Source organism: Gracilinanus agilis, chromosome 3 (assembly GCF_016433145.1).
Source record: "Gracilinanus agilis isolate LMUSP501 chromosome 3, AgileGrace, whole genome shotgun sequence".
Classification (NCBI taxonomy): domain Eukaryota; kingdom Metazoa; phylum Chordata; class Mammalia; order Didelphimorphia; family Didelphidae; genus Gracilinanus; species Gracilinanus agilis.
Window position 1 is genome coordinate 674054421 of NC_058132.1, and position 5429 is coordinate 674059849.

Consider the following 5429-nt stretch of genomic DNA (forward strand, 5'->3'; position numbering starts at 1 on the left):
CACTTGAGTCTAGTCTTTTAGTTTCCTTTTTATTTACTTCAAGTTAATTTTAATAAATCTAATTAAATATAATATTTGGAGTAGAGTGTATATTAATTTTAATCTTAAAAATGTGTCTAAATACACATTAATTTGGTTTCACTTGCTTTAAAGAATTTGCCTTTCTGACTTTATACACATACATTTTATATGTATAGGTATATATATTTATATATTTTATGTGTTATGTATATATATGTATTATATATTTATATATATTATAGGTATATGAATATATAAACTATGATCTTCCATCTTAGAATCAATACATACTAGTTCAAGGTAGAAAAGGGGTAAGGGTTAGGCAATTGGGTTTAAGGGTCTTTCCCAGGGTCACCTAGCAAGGAATACATTATATATTTGTATTTATGTTTCTGTATATATATGCATATATATACACATACACATATATCCATATAAATATAAATATGCTATATCCATATAAATGTATATATAATTAAATGCATAAATATATACACATATATATGTATTTAATTTGCCATTTGATAAATATGAAAGATTTTTATTTAAAAGTTCTCATTATTTGTCCAGTATAGTCTTAGAAAGCTGCGTGGAGCATTGAGAGGTTCAATGATCTACCCATGATCTCATAGATAGTGTATGTCAGAGACTGGCTTTGGATCTAGATTCTCCTCACTACAATTCTAGTCCTCTACTCATTTCACCATACTAACTCTCCTTAATCCTCTTTAAAAATAACTATAAGCACGAGGCATGGGGTAGCTCTTTGGAAACCAAAGAGGTAAAGCCAATGCACCTGGATCCCAAGTTGAGGTCTACCACTAACCACGTATAAATCACTCTCTCACTTCTGAATTTTAGAGATGTGAAAGTGCTAGATTTGTGGCTCTAGGGATTGGTTTTGTCTCTTTGGAGGTAAGAAGTAAAGGTAATAAAAAAATAATTTGTAATGGCAAGTTGCTGATTGGGAGAGATGGATTCCAGGAATCCATTGTGACTACAGATACCTTAAAGTTTTCTTAAAGGCTGCTTTGGCATAAATATGCTATCAATTTAGAGCGATGTTAACAGTTCTATGTTTGAATGCAGGGTACATTCATTGGTCATTAAAGGTCTTAAGGAAACGATATCATTCTCTGTTTAGGTCAATACTGCCATGTAAAATGGCAATGATTAAAGTCCATTTAGTGACTGGAATAGCCTGTTATTCGAGTTATTCAGTCTCTGATTTGAGTGTATCATTGTGAATAGCACCATAAGGGAATACTAAAGGAGAGGCTGCTTCACAGTAAATCTCCCAAGCAGAAGGTTGAGAAGAATTTGCTAGCATGAGTTCAGGCTCCTTAGTGAAAAGAAAGTGGAAGCTAAAGAAAGCTTATCATTAGTCAGTTCAGGAGAAGGAGATGCCTCTGGCTCTGTTGTGTTTCATTGAACTCCTGATTCCTCATGGCAACTACACAGCTTGGCTGATGTCTTATCTTTAAAACAAGAGTAATATGGAAGGGGATTGAGCATGAGACCTTGAACCTAAAGAACAGAGAAAGGGTGAGTAATGATGACAATTGCTGTTTGTAAAATTAAAGAAAAGATGTAGTTTATAACTTTTTGTGGGATATAATGGGTTCTTTCAATGGTATCTAACCTAATCGAAATCCAACAAACATTGGTTATCGATTATATTCAAGGCATCCTCTAAGATGCTAAGCTTTAGTATACCTGTTCATATGCATAATTAAAGAGAGTTTTCTCATTTGGAATTTGCCTGCCAAAAAATCACTGAAGAAGAAGAAAGAGAAGGAGGAAGAGGAGGGAAAAAGAGAAAGATGAAGAGAGGAGAATGTTCTCCTACCTGAACACTAGGTTGCAAGGACAAAACAGTAAATATTCTTTTCTCTCAAGGATTATCCTTTTAGTTCTTCCTGCTAACTCTATTTAAACTGAGGTCACTAAATTTTAGGTACAGATGAAATCTGAAGCAGCAAAGTACCCTAAGGGAGTCCAGTGAACAACACATGACATACAAGTGAAATTATAACCACTGCCTTGGCTACCTCTTTCCATCATACCCTGATGGAGCCAAAATACTCCCTGAGAACAAGAACCATGGAAATAGCAGTGTCCCACAAAACACCAGATCAGCTTCCATCCATCTCCCACAACCATCATGGGGGTGCGGGGGGATCATTGTGGAGAAAGAGCCCAGTTTCCTCCTCAGCAACAGCCACAACTGCTGACCTAATAAGCCACCAATAGGAAGAATCTAGGCACAATATACCCACTCCTAGAGAATACCAGTTCTGCTTCTAGCTCATCCCTTACAGGCATCATCAAGGGAAGCAGCTATGTGGAGAAGAAGCTGACAAATCCTATCAAAGGCCAACCAGTTGCATTTTAAGACCAGGCAAGCCTCTCTAGCTCAATCACTCAATGTACCCTAAGGGAGAGGCAAGAGGCTACCATATCTATAATCTCTTCCTAGTTCTGTTATCTCATACCAAGGGAACATACTGAATCCTTCTTCCAGCTAACAATCTTTCAGTATTTGAGAGTATTTATCAAGATCCTCCCAACCATGTAGTTTGATTTTCCTTTCTTCTAAACTTCATCCAGTTCATTCACATGAGTTTCTTATTTATTTAAAAGGATGGAAAATGAATGTGTAGAATAGAAAATGAACTGTTATATAAACCAAAACAATTACACCACCTTATAAAAAATGATGTGAGGTAAGGACCCTTTCTTTTATAAACAGTGGGGTTATAAAAGGATGCAGATAAAAAAGTGATTTTGCATATGAAAAACTCATAAAACTCAAAGGTAGTGAAATGGTTTTCATGTAAAATATGATAGAGAAACAGACATGTTAGTAAGAGCAAATAGAAAATTGAGAATCCCTATTTGAGGACTGAGAAATCACTAAGGCTGCAAGGCACTGAGGTCTACTCATTAATTTGCATGTGTCTCTTTCTAGAGTTTGAGAATTTAAAACTCAAAATATAGTAAATCAAGTAACTCTTTGTTACTATGGGATGAATAAATATGGAATGCTGGTTCCATAAGAAACAGGAAGGAAGATTTCAGGAGCTTTATGTTACAAGGGAAAAGGGAGAACCAACAGAGTATGATTTAAGCCACTGAATACTGAAAGTGCCAGCGTAGTTGGAATAAGTAACTGAAGGAAGATGGGTTGAGAAAACATCATGAGGTAGTCAAGATTACAGCAGGAGAGTCAACCTACAGGAGGGCTTCAGATGCTGAACTGAAAGATGCTAGTTGGCAGGAAGAGGGCTGACTCTCAAAGGAAGAGAAATGAACTTCAATTTTCTCATTTAATGTCAACCCACCTTCCTTCTCTGGGACCTCAAGGTTGGATAACTGCTTAAGTGGTATGTTGTAGATAGTGGTATCAACATCAGACAGAAATTTGGGCCATTAAGCCATATATAAGGATCCCCCAGACAGCCAATTAGCTTAGTTTTAAAATGTAATGTGATCTATATTTTACTGTATTTTTCTTTGTTTTGCTAATCATTTCTCAATTAGATTTTAATCTAGTTTGGCAGTATTTAGGAATTCTCCATCAAAAGGGAACCATGTTATTTGTTTTGATTTTCGGTGGTTAGGAAGATTTTCCCAACACTGAACTCAAGTTTGTTTCCCTGTTGTTTCTACTTACCGCTGAGCTCCAATATTCTACAATTAATTTTGGTGCATTAAGGGACATTTCTTTTCAAAGCACATTAGTATAAAATGAGTTTTTACAAATAGTAATTTTAGGTATAAAAATAAACTTGAATTTGTCAATTAACAGAATCTATTGTATTTGTATCCCCAATGCTTAATATTAAGTCTGATGCTTAATAAATGTTTTTTGAATTGAGTTATTACCACTTAGGTCTTAGTTTATATAATGTTTATTATATTATAAAATAAATTAAAAATTTATGTTTTTCCTATGGTGATCCAGGGGAAAGGAAAAAAGTTCTAAAATATTTATAGCAGCTCTCTGTAGTTGCAAAGAACTGGAAACTGAGGGCCCATCAGTTGAGAAAATAGCTAAATGAGTGGCATATGTTTGTGATGGAACACTACTCTACCATAAGAAATCATGAGCAGGTTAAGTTAAGAAAAAACACAGAAAGATATACATGAAATTACAAAGGGTGAAACAAACAGAACCAAAAGAACACTATATACAATAGAAGTGTTATTTGAAGAATGACGTGTATACGTCCATTTCCAGAAAAAGAATGAATAAATAGAAAAAAAAAGAAATAGTTTTATTTATACATACACATATTTTTTAGTCAAGTGATGTTTGTTCTAGTACAGGGACATGTAGAGATTAAAATTAATATGCAAAATACTGACTACAATATTTGTACAATTTTATTAATAATAAACTATCAAAAGAGACTAACTAAAAGGTACTAACCAATCTGCTCCCAGGAGAAAAAGAAAAAGAGAGAGTAGTTACAGCAAACTATATACAAATGTGACCACGCAAACATGGAGGCACAGGAGAGATTAAAGGGGATTTTGGGAAAACTAAGGGACATATGGGGGATGCAGTCCAAGGTTCAAAGTCTCCATTTATACATACAGGAGGAAGGGAGTTACCTGGGAATTTTAGCTTAACAGAAACAAACATTAATTAATTAAAATATTTTTTATATCTTCGTTCTGTTATACATGTTCTTTAATTCAAGTCTTTCCTCAAAGCAAGGTTATCTTTAATCCGAGTAGGATTTTAAATTGATAAAGTTTTCTTGGGTAAAATATTCCTCTTCAGTCAATTTACATTAAAAATATTATCCCATCCATCTGTCTTTTCTTCCTTCTTTGTATGTTTGAAAGTTGGCTGTTGAGGGAAGGAGTGGGAAAAATTGGCCTTTTTCTTGGTTTTCAATACAATATTCACACTGATTTTTCATGAGAAGGAGAAGGGCCAGTATAGCTCAAATTAATTAACTCCCTCTCCCCATTAAAAAAAGGGATGGATGTACTTGCTTCAACAAGTTCTAAACATTTATAGTGTCAGATTATTTTCAATATATTACAGGTGTGTGGAAGGGGTAGAATTAGTTTGGAGGAAAATTATGGCTTCCAGGCAGATAACACAATCAACCTTTGAGAGGCAAACACCTCTTTCCAAAATACCATGGTTAGGAAATGAAAGCTGTATTCAAATGCTAAACAAAATGAAAAAAAATGTGGATAGTGATAGAAACTTCTGGGGAAGGAGAAGGGGAAAAAAAAAAAGAACAGAATTCTCTCTAGAATTCTCTACTTTTGAAAGGAATATGTAATTGCTGTTGTGATCTGGGTGTTGATTGGTTGATTGCACAGTCTTGAGAGTCCTGACAGCCTGTCTGGTGGGGAATTCAAGGTAATGGACAGCGCCGATC